The 12584-nt window shown below is 38.7% G+C and overlaps 1 pseudogene; it reads left to right on the top strand.

The window, feature by feature from the left end:
* The first annotated feature begins 11170 nt into the window (after window positions 1–11170).
* On the top strand, window positions 11171–12000 carry LOC125433329 (annotated as a pseudogene).
* Window positions 12001–12584: the final 584 nt, after the last annotated feature.

Consider the following 12584-nt stretch of genomic DNA (forward strand, 5'->3'; position numbering starts at 1 on the left):
GCAGATGACCATGCACAACTTTCAATAAGACATCCATGACAAACTGGGATTTTATTCATAGTGAGATACCAAGTTGCCAGGTCCATCAAAGATGGCAAAAAAAAAACCCTGATGTGGCAACAATGGTGACCTGGGCTTCCAAACAGAAGTACCCAGGATCACTCCCAGACTCCTGACAGAGTTAGATTACTTTAATTGTACTCAATCAAGGGTTGGCAATTAGTTTGCCTGATCCAATCTACCCCAGCCTAGCCACAGGACCTCTGTCTTCAGTGAATTAATTTTTGCTTTAACCATCCCACCATGGCCTCAGGCCCTCAGCCAGAACATTAGGGATGGTGTCTGGTTGACTGCCCATCAATAGAAAGAGCTGGGAATCATCGGCATACTGGTGACATCTCAGCCCAAAGTTCCTAATACCTCATATAATGTGCCTTTCTCCTTCTCTTGATTTCTCTTACTGTCCCATTTTCTATTTTTTCCCTTTCCAAAAAGAAAAGAAAATGATAATGAGAAGTGTACAAGTTCCTTTGGGCCTAGTTTATAACAGGGCCTGGGAAACTGAATTAAAAATAAATTAAAAGCCCAAAGATACAGAATGCTGGGGGGAGGGGTTACCAAGAACATTTCATAAGGCATAAATGTATTATGTATTGCAGAGCAAGGTGAAAATGAGATCCAGTCCAATTAGTGAATGAGTCAATTCTTAATAAGTTAGCAAAGTAGGAAGAATCTGGATAATGTAAAAAATCTGTGAGAAGAAACAATTACCTTTATTAATTTACTAACGATTCCAAATCCATAAGTGCAAGATAGATAGTAACAGAGTCTTACTATGAATTCCAGTTCTGTAGATACGATAGCATATACCATGCTAGAGGACATGGAAGATCCCTTCATGGCATGACTAATGTTATTAAGTCGTGTGAAGACTAAGTTAACCTCCTCAATTCAATTCTGAAATGCATTTGCGTTTCCAATAACTTTATATGTTATTGATGTGACATTTCTTGTGTACTGTGGCAACTACCTATATGGTTGTCAGGCTGTTTGAAAGGGCAAAATAATTCCATAGTGTTGCTTTTAGGATTGCATTGACAGATGGAAGGGTGGGGATAAATTAAAAAAGTTGGACAGGTGATGTACAATTCTTACAGCACCTGTGTATACTGGTGAAAGTGCAGACCTTGCCTCCTGTCACCCACTCCTACCCAAACCCACCTATCCATCTAAGTACATCTCAATTCTTCTGGAGGGAGGTCAACTAGAGCAAAAAATAAGCTGAAGCTGTCCTGCACACACTTTCTGCAATTCAAATCTGTGTCCGCCACCTTTATTTTGTGATTGGGAAGATTCACATCTAAATGCATGGCTTTGCTATCTACCGTCCCACCCAGTTTGGCCCTAATGTGCCTAGAGTCACCAGGCAGGTGAGCAATAGAGGAGCCGCAAACAGAATACATAATTTTTTTCCTGAAAGCAAGACAGGAGACACAGCTGCTGAACCATGCTGCCTCATTACAGGCCTAATTAACCTGAAAATGGATCTTGCCTGTTTGAGCAGATGACTGCCTCTTGGGCACACCCAGCAATTCCTGACTTGATTTAACCAAGAAATGACCTAGTCACCCTTGTGAAGATTAAATGCACACAGCCATGCCCACTGACTTTCATTATTTTTTCCCAGATGTCTAGCACACAGCTACTTTCAGTTTAAGCACTTATTGGGAAGTTCTTCTAGCATGAACAGCTATACCAAAAGTGTGTGTATTGGAAAGCTTCACTAGCCTTGCATGTGTACTCTGATATGATTCTATCCAGCCTTCTCTCATATGCACAGGAGGTACTAACAGCCCCATCCAGATTGGGTGGGTGGGCAGGAATGGCACCAATCCAGCACCCCCCTGCTCTCTCCAAAAGGCTTCCCAGCAGCACAGGAAGCCTGAAAACAAAAAAAGCAGTCAGCAAAAATCTCTCATAGGGGATAACTGAGAGATGCTACAAAAAACATTGTGTATCTCCAAGGCATCAGTGTGCAAGGACTGGGTGGGCAGTGGAAGATGACTAAATTCAGCTCCACCCTCTGGTCCACCCTCTGAATACCCCCAGCCATGCTAGCACAGCTTTCTGCAACAGCAGGCCTAGGGAAGTACAGCAACTTCCAGATCGGGTGCCACTGAGTCATGCAGCAACCCCCCCCCCAGTAAATCACCCCTCCACTGCCACATTTGCACCTAGCACCAATGGAGTGGGCACCTGAGCTGGTACAAAGCTGTTCTGGATCCAGAGTTGCCCCCCCCCCTCTGGATTGGGCTGCCCAATATTCTCAGTGGAGATCAAACTGCTTCAGGGTTTAAAATGAATGTGGCTGTCATACAAACTTTAAGCACCTATTGTTACCCAAAATGGCAGGGTTTGTCCCCTTTTGGATGTGGAATAATCAGGGGCAGAACCTACATTGCAAGGGTGGGGGGGTAACCAGAGTTTTTTCCACCTGAGTTTACAGGGGTCTTTCTCTTTCAGAAAACCACAGGAATCAGAAAGTAAAGTGCAACCATATTTATGAAGAAAATAAAATAATAAATTTACACAAGCACAAATGGTAAAATACACACAGAGAGATAATTCAAGAGATTTTTAAGATTTAGAGGGAGGCTAGGGGATAGGTTTAGAATAGAGTAGGTCATTGCCGGAAGGGTGATAATTACCTATCTTGAAAACGAAGGGTCCAAAAGGCAGAGTCCAAAACCCACTTTGGATTCCAAAAGATTGGGTAAAAGCAGCACTGACTGCAGTGCTGCTAGACCAGAGCTTAATCCAGAAGAAAATGAGCAAAGATTGCAGTGTGGGCAGCCCAGTTATAGGAACACTTGACCCTCCACCATTGTTAAGAGAGCTATTCCTCCCAAACAAAGAACACTCTTGTCTGAGAGACAAAAATGCAGTGGACAATCGCTTGAACAATCAAAGCCGGGGTGCTTCCAGTGGTTGGTTATATTTAGGTTGGAATTGATTAAATTGCCGATGTGTGGTTATTCCAATTGAAAGTTAGGTGGTGGCTCTCAGGAGGAAAGCAGGAAAGGAGTGATAGAATTAGAGAGATAAGAATAGCTGTCAGGAAACCTTGATTATATTAGACTGGCTGGTGTTTAGTATGTGGGCAAGACAGCAAGTGTACAGTTTTCGAGGAGCTGTGGCCATTTCTCAGGATTTGGGCATTATTTTCCAGACAGTGATATTCAGCCTTCAGAAAAGGTGTAGCTAGCAGCTCCACATTCCAATGGGAGACTGGAGGATTTGCCTAGGCACCACAGTACAGACTGAGGAAATGGCATCCATTTTAACCTGTATTGCCAAGGCAAGGGGAGACAGGTAGAGCACTGCTTTTCTTTCCTACCATAGGTCTATCTGGTAACACTGTCACTGTTCACACATTCATCTAGAGCATCAGGACACTAAGAAAAGATGCAACCGTTCTACATTGCACCCTAGTGCTCCATCATTTTTTGGGCTACCCTTCTCTCTTACCTGTTATGGGGCAGAATTAGGAGTGGCATAACTTCATTGAGTCCTATAGGGGGCTTTATGGATGGTCAGGGTTTCCTTTGTGTTGGTTGCCTCCTCGCGCCTTTTGTGATCTTAGACTGGGCATCTTGAAAATGTATCCTATGTCCGTTATGATTTCAGATTATTATTGTTGTTGTTGTTGTTGTTGTTGTTGTAGATTTCACAGCTGCCAGATCTTTAGCTCGTTGTTGGCCTTCATTACAATTCAAGCCTCACCCAGAAGCCTAGGAAGTTGTAATGTATTGGCGTAGTATTTGTGCGGATCCCAGCAGGGCTGCCTTCTGAATTTGACAGATGTTAATTTTGTCAATTCGAAGATGTTTCAAGTGCTGCCCAAGTGTTTTTGGGATGGCACCCAGCGTGCCGATTACCACTGGGACAACCTCAGCTGGGTTGTGCCATAGACGCTGAAGCTCGATTTTCAAATGGCGGTATCTAGTGACCTTCTCGTGTTCTTTTTCAATGACCCTGCTGTCACTGGGGACACTATGTTGATGCTGGTCACTTTATTGTCCTCGATCAGGATGATGCCTGGTGTATTGTGTTTCAACACTTTGTCCGTTTGGATTTGAAAGTTCCACAGGATCTTGACCTTCTCATTTCCCATTACTTTCTCTGGACAATGTTCCCACCAGTTCTTAGCTGTTCTTATGTTGTAATTCTTGCATAAATTCCAGCGGATCATCTTGGCCACTGAGTTGTGTCTCTGTACTCAGACTGGGCAATCTTTTTGCAGCAGCTGAGGACATGATCTACAGTTTCATCAGCTTCTTTGCACAATCTGCATTTTGCATCATCTGAGGATTTTTCGATTTTGGCCTCGATCGAATTTGTTCTGATGGCTTGCTCTTGGGCAGCTAAAATCAGGGATTCGGTTTCCTTTTTCAGAGTTCCAGTTGTTAACCACAGCCAGATCTTTTCATTATCCACCTTGTCTTTGATTTTCTCCAGAAATTGGCTGTGCAGTGCTTTGCTGTGCCAGCTTTTTATTGATGATGATGATGATGATGATGATGATGATGATGATGATGATGATGATGATGATGATTTGATTGACCACCCAATCCCCAAGGATAAACATTTAAGCACCTATTGTTACCCAGATAAACTCTAATTCTTGTATCATTAATTGACCATTCAAAACCAGAAAATTCAATTAACATAGTACTGGCATTTTAATTAATCTTATCTAGTAATATTAATTTTAACTGTGACCAGGTGGATAACAGAATTTGGATTTCCTTTGTGAACTCCTCACAATTCAAGCAATACAGATCTCTAGTGGTCTTTTTGGAATGTAGATACCAAAATATTTAAAAACACTAGTCCATTTAACTTTAAAAAATTCAAACAGACCACATGGACAAATTTTTCTTTCTTTAACATTAAACAAAATAGCCTCCCTTTTAGCAATATTAATTTTCATAACCAGAAATATTTCCAAACTAATTTATTGTATTTTAATATCATGCTCAAATTCTGCATTTCATTTAGGTACAGAACAATATCATCGGCATATCAATTTATTTTTAAATGATATTCTCAATTTTTCCCTTTATTTCTTTTATATTAGATACTTGGCTGATTAAGAGCCCCATACAAAGGGGGGCCAAAAGGACTTGTGGGATTTGCCCTTGTCCCAGCATATATATCCTCCCCAGGGCACTTTCCCTGGATGAGGGGGAGATTCACCAGTGGCCAGTTGACACAGAGTTCCAGTGCCACAGAACCTGGAAATCTGAAAGAGCACCAGCATGGGAGGGGTTGGTTGGGGCATTCCTGGGGTGGAGTCCAGGTCGGCTCCCCCCAAGTATTGACTGCTCTTAGCTTTCTGTGATGTATGTCCTTTCAGCTCTATGGGGTTTATATATATATATATTCTTTGTTCACACCAGTCTTTGAAGAAAAGTTGTATAGATGTTCCGAGTTTGTCCCTAACCAGCTGCTTTGGAGTTGGCCTGTCCAATAATCTTGAATTGTCTATATTCATATTAACAGCTGGATTAAATATTCCTCCTAAAGGTATAGGCTGAGGAACTAATGTTTTTGCAAAATTTTCATCAGGTTTACTTTGCTTTAAAGGAGAAGAAACCTTTGTTTTATGTGTTATGCAACTATATTTTTCCCCATAATAAATAATAAAAGAAGGAATGCTAATTAAGAAAATCTTCTGAGCTGAAGTACATATTCAACAATAAAACAGTCCTTTCCTTTAATAGGATTAGGCATGGTGTAGAGTATTTTAAAAATTAAGTTGCAGTCTCTGTCATTCCTACAAATATCGTCATTATCGGCCTTTTATATTACATGAGAGAGAAGATTACAAGAAACTTAGCACCATGGGAGGCAAGCTATAAATCTCTTTTAAGAGCTGTAGAAAAACTGTGCCCCATTCCCAATAACACGAGGGAGTGGTGCACAAACTGCAGAAATGTTTTTTTGTTGTGTGTGCTTCTTCACCATTTGTGTTTCAAGTATAACAAAATTCAATTAATTAAATAACAGTTGGTACTCTAAAGCTTCTAAACATTGGCTCTTAGGTTCTTAGGCCTGTAAACCATAAGTCCAGCCCAAACAATGCCACCAGCATGCAGGTGGAAACAATTCCACCTTCTATTTTCTTTAGCTGAGGGAGTTCTGTAATTGTCTTTCAGCAAAACATTGCAGGAAGCATATAAGATTAAGCCAGTTTTCACTTTGAACTAACGGGCCTCCAATGAAACACTTATATTAAATTTAATATTTCTTTCTTACTCCAATAATTGTCAGAGGAGCTCCAGATTCAGGCATTCCTCTCCTGACTGCTCTTTTTCCTGAGCCAGACCTGAGCTCCAACTGCTCTCTTCCTGAGGCAGAATTCAACTTCTTCTCCTATGTTCTCTCCAACATCTCCTCCCTCTTCTTGAAGGTGATTGGATGTTGGAAAAGCTCCTCTGTGTGTCTGATTTTCTCATCAGGGCAGGACAACCTCCTGTTCCTCACAGGTAGACTCAGATGGGAAAAGAGAGCATGGCTATGATTAATAAAAGAATACCATTGGATAATGTATGGGTGTGGAAAGTAGTTGCTAATTTAGCCTATCAGAAATTGTTCTAATTGCTAGAGATACTTCCTGCTCCCTCTGAAGATAACAGAAGTTAATCTTACTTTCTGTTGAATCAACACAATCAGACACAGGAAAAAGATCCAGAAAAAAGAACAGACAATAAGAGTTCTTAAAGTTCATTGTATGGTTGAGAAAGGAAAAAGGTTTCAGTATTCAGATTGCTAAATGGATACTTAGTCTGTTACTGAAGAGGGAGATCTGTCTTATTGTAAGCATATATTTGTTTTATGTAAGCATATATTTGTTTTATATGTAATCATATCATTTTTAGATATGAATAGTTTTCTTGTTTATGAAAGATTGCCAGAATCCATGAGGAAATGACAGTTACTGTTAAGATCAGGGTTTCAGGACTTTTCCTATTTGTTTGTAGTATTTGGTCATTGACCGTAAATAAAGACTGCTACTACTAATGTTTGTTTGTAGATTGTGTAAGTGAGCCTTGAACCTTTCTTTATCTATAGGCATTTTTAAAACAGTAGAGTACTGGGCACCAAAGAAAATTAGGAGTGGCTTTTTATTTGCAGAAGAGAAGCTTTGATGAAGGTGCAAGTGGGCACCAGGAAACATATTATAGGGCACTACAGTGCTGGTAGGTACCCTGTTGGGGATCCCTAGTGTACCTAAGCTAATATTTTAAAATCATTAATATTCTTATTATTAGATGGATTATATATTTTCCCCATTTTCTTCCACATATTTTGTTAATGATTGATATTTAATTCACCTTTTTTGTAAATAGGTAATTATTATTTTTTTGTTGTGGTTGGATAAACTTTGATCTTTTGTTTCGATCTGCCATTTTAAACATGATGATCAATGAAGTGTGCGAGAGGGGAGAAAAATGAGATAGAACTGTGTAGTCTACTCCTGCTTTCAGAGGGATGTGTGAAATGCAAATGGTGGGGGAAAGGTTAGGAACAGCACCACCATGCCTCATTCCCTTGCTACTTTCTATGTTGTTGCTGTTTCTCCTGTACATTGTGAAGCCCCAATCTCTTCAAAGGGATTTTCTTCCTCTTCTTTTCCCCAGTTTTGTGGTTGAGCTACCACAGGACTCAACAAAGTAATGAAGAAAACATTTAAAGGGCTGGAAGCAGGGAAGAAGTATAGAGTTTAGCTTTGACATTTTTGAGGCAGAAGCTTTGCTCCTGGGATGGCTATGGAAAGCACCCACCTGATCACAGAGCTCGCAGCCATTCCAAAATTTCCCCTTTACTTTGGTTAAAAGGGAGTTTTTAATTTCACTGGAATAAACAAGAGGGAAATGGGAGTCAAACAAGTCCTGCTAACACTGGGCACATTGTTGTCTGGACCCTTCTCTTTACTAAAGAGTCTTCCTGCTGTCCATGGGACAAAAAATCCTTTTGTGGAAGCAACCTATATTCATGCATCAAATTTGTAGGACATTCTTGCAAGAATAAGATATTAAAAAGCCAAAAGAAACTGCTCCCTTCCCCATGTATTTATCTATGACATTTTAATTTTGCCCTTCCTACAAGTTCTCAAAATAACTGATTTACAACAACCCTCTAGGTTGTACAAGCCGATTGCAAAACAAATTTGGTATTCACAAATCTCCAAAGTGCACCTGTACACAGCCCAGATTTTGAATGGGTGAACAGAGTGAGCAGCGAAGACTTAATCTTTCAACAGCTGTTTGATTTTGCTAAATGAAATCCAGCTTCCTGTGCTACTATTAGTATTTTAAAGGAGTAAAATAAGTTTTGTTCTAAAATTGGTCAGAAAATAACAGCATTGGGGGTTAAATTCCATATACCCTCCCTCTATGGCCCTGATTCATGTGTGCATAATTAGCCTTTGAAAATATATTTCTTAACATGCTTCTTTGTGACATGAACGTCCCCCAGTTACCATCATGGTTCTAGAGGAATTTAAGCCCAAATCTTCCTATTACTGATGCCATGCTGGCATTCACTTGAGCCCTGTACAGCTAAAGTGTTGTGCTCCAAGAAAATAATGCCAAACAGGCAAAATATGAGGAAGCTTTCCCTCAGTAGGTGGCAAGCAAGACCATATTGTAAAAAAGTAATTTTAGAAAACTAATTTTAGTTGTATTTTAATTTAATTTTATAGATTTGGTGAAAAGAATAAGACTGCAGAAAAGAAATCTCATTATCAAAGCTGTCCCCTCGGGGATTGGAAAGATTTTCATTTTTATGTGCTGTACAGTTTCTCAGTAGAAATTGGGCATATCATCATAACTTATTAGGCTGTATGATGACAATGAGGCAGCTGATGTAAGGAAATCACATTCTTTGTTCAAATGGTTTAAATCTCTTCACTATGTGCTTGCATTTAGACAGCTGCTTCTACAATGGCTATTATTGTACTGTAGAGATAGCCTAGCATGCATATGTAGGAGGAACCAATTAGCAAGAACGAAAGGGATAACCATGCTGATCTTGGTAGTCCTAAACTAAAGAACTTTGGCTTTCATCAGCTGAGCCTATTGACTCCTCTATATCAAGTATCTGGCTGTGCTTATATACTATTTAAGTATCGTTATCCTGGAATACCACAGATGAGGATCTTAATTGATCTGTAGATGTTGTCAATGATTTCTCCTTTATTATTGTAGATACAGTAGATAAGTATTCATACTACCTTTTACTCATGTGTAATATATGGTTCTGATTTACATGATATTACTACACAATACATGCCTTGCTTAGGTATATACAACTTGTTGTTTTGATTCCTTTAGTTCCCATTCTAGAATCTGTCATACCCAGGTTCATATTCCTTCCTCTGCCTTAAAGCTCACTGAGTTTCCTTAGGCTTGTCACTCTCCTCCAGCTACTTAGCCTCACAATGTTGTTGTGACAATAAAACGGAGAAAAGGAGAATAATGAACATAGTTTTGAACATAATCATGTAATCATATAAAGTAATCAATCATGTGATTGTAAAATGAACATGCATTGGCTCTTACAAACAGATGTACATAAATACATGTAGAATGTATATGCATTCACTGTAACATGGGAAATGGGCTAGTTTAAAAGTATAGGACCAAATATATTGACTAAAGTAAACATTAATATGATAAGAAACAAAACTGGGAATATTCATCCATCCCTATTTTTTTAATCTTAATTTTACAGTTAGGTCTTGCTCGCATGCATAAGAGATGTTTGAAATGTTTGTCAACATGTCTGTAGCTGTTCAGTTTACTTCACTTTATCCCTTCCTAACCATGTAGTACAGCTCAATGTCTTTTTAAGTATGCCTGTTCTTGCAAAGCCCAGCTGAGTTCTACTTCCTCCAATCCTTGCTGTGTAACTGCTTTATTCAGCAGTCAATTCCTAAAATAGACAATTAAATCAGCCATAGAACAATAATCCATTTTAATGAAATCATATGTTTAATACATAACGATAAATAATATCAGTGTTTCATTTTTTAAAAGTATATCATCCAATGTTTGTCCATTCTAAATAGTTTCTGAGAGTATTAATTTCTGCAGATTGGTTTGTATCAGCAACTTCTTTGCATATGCACAATTTGCAAAAAAAATACAAACATGTTTGACAGGATTTTGTAGCAGTTCAGCATAAATTGGCAAGTTAAGTGGTGTCTCATTGATACCTCAGAACACATTAAATTCAACTTTTGAATACATTTGTGTCACATTTGCAGTAATTGTAATATGAGTAAATTAGAAATATTTAATGATATTAATCATATTAAATTATAGTAAAACATATGTTTCCTAATTTTAATCTCACAAATCTTCAATAGATGGTCATTTTTAAACAATACTGGCATCTGGAATGGTGTCTAACAAGCCCATGCCTATAAAATCCTGCTTAGAGGAAAAGGCTTGACAAATCTGAAACAGCCCAACAAGATCCAGCCACAGGGATTATGAAGCAATTATTTATTTATAAAATATGTTTATTTAGAAATTGTATATGCTTTCCAGAAACCTGTTCAAATAGACAAGTAATATCTATTTGTATTTAAAATGTGTATATATACCTTTACATTTTGATTGCTTTTGTGGTAGATACTGAGCAATTGTGTATTTTAAGAAAAAATGAAAAAGTAGATAACACAATATTCTTTCTAATTTTGTATTTTGTTGTTCTTTAGGAAGAGGAAATTGTCATTCTGTAGGAAGAAAATTTGGGGAAAAGATACTCAGAAATGGATTATTTAAAAAAAAGTAAAAATCAAAATTCACAAGATAAATTAAATTTTGCATGGGAAACTATATATGTGTGTATTTCTTGATTGGCTGCCTCTGTCTCTTAATGACATGTATACTCCTGATTCCCAGTATTTCCCATTATTTAACTATTACTTAACTATTTCAACTCTAATCCAGTTTCACAAAAATGGAGTAAACTTTTATACTTGACAGAGATACTGTTCAATGAAAGCCAAACAAACGTTTCTTTCAGAAAGAACTTCATGTGCAGTTTTGAAGGGTCTTCACAGAAAAATCAAGAACCAGAAGAAAATTCAAACATGCCAAGAAGCATTAGCAATGGAATTCAAGAGAACAATATCCATTTCCATCCCTACCATTTTCTCATTGATAAATGTAACAAATGCACAAAAAGAATCCTTTTCTTGATACTCTTAATTGCAATGACATTTGATGAGCATGAACATAGACAAGCAATCAGAAAGACATAGAGGAACAAAAAAGTGGTTCCAGGAGTGGGAATTATTTGTTTATGTTAGGCGTGAATAAGGAGATCCCAAACCAAGCAATATTGAGAGAAAGCAGGCATTATCATGACATCATTCAACAGGACTTGTAGACACCTACAAAAACTTAACTCTTAAAACTCTAATGGGAATGAAATGGGTTGCTATCTATTGCTTCAAAGCTAATTTTGTTTTGAAAACTGATAGTGATATGTTTTTGAATATGGACTATTTGATTGAAAAGTTTCTACAGAATGTTACACTTCCAAAGACAGACCACTTTACTGGCTCCATCGTGTTAATACAAGCAAGTGGTACATGCTGAAAGAAATTTACCCGGAAGATGATTACCCTAGATTTTGTTCAGGAACTGGCTATGTTTTCTCCACAGATGTAGCCACAAAGATTCTTAGTGGGTCTCGAAACGTGCCATATTTATATTTAGAAGATATATGGGGGGTCTGTGTCTCCAAAAAGAAGGAATAAAATTGACACCTTCATCAAGAGTAGCATTGTTTAATATACACAGAATTCTATTTTCTCCATGTACTTACCACAATTTAATCACCTCACATGGAATTAGTCCAAGTACTCTACAATTTTTCTGGAAAACATGGCAAGACAAGAAGTATGAATGTCCTTGAGAAAAGGAGTTGTGATGTAGTGATACCAGCCAAGCCTATGGTCAGAAAGGGGGAGGCACTTCTGCTGAAATCAGCTATAGTGCACTGCGGGTCATAATCTTGATATCATATACAGCACAGCCTCATGGAACAGAGCAAGGGTAAGATGGATGCTAATTTTACTTCAAGGATTTGTTATCAAGGGGGCATGCCTGACACATGCCATCATTCTTTTCACTCCCAAACTATGAATGCAGGTCTTCAGGCAATGACACTTGAATCTGGTGAAGAAGAAGAAGAAGAAGAAGAAGAAGAAGAAGAAGAAGAAGAAGAAGAAGAAGAAGAAGAAGAAGAAGAAGAAGAAGAGGAGGAGGAGGAGGAGGAGGAGGAGGAGGAGGAGGAGGAGGAGGAGGAGGAGGAGGAGGAGGAGGGGGGGAGGAGGAGGAGGAGGAGGAGGAAGAAGAGGAGGAGGAGGAGGAGGAAAAGGAGAAAGAGGAAGAGGAAGAGGAGGAGGAGTTTGGATTTATATCCCCCCTTTCTCTCCTGTAGGAGACTCAAAGGGGCTTACAATCTCCTTGCCCTTCCCCTCTCACAACAAACGCCCT

The sequence above is a fragment of the Sphaerodactylus townsendi genome, linkage group LG05 (genome assembly GCF_021028975.2).
Source record: "Sphaerodactylus townsendi isolate TG3544 linkage group LG05, MPM_Stown_v2.3, whole genome shotgun sequence".
Classification (NCBI taxonomy): Eukaryota; Metazoa; Chordata; class Lepidosauria; order Squamata; family Sphaerodactylidae; genus Sphaerodactylus; species Sphaerodactylus townsendi.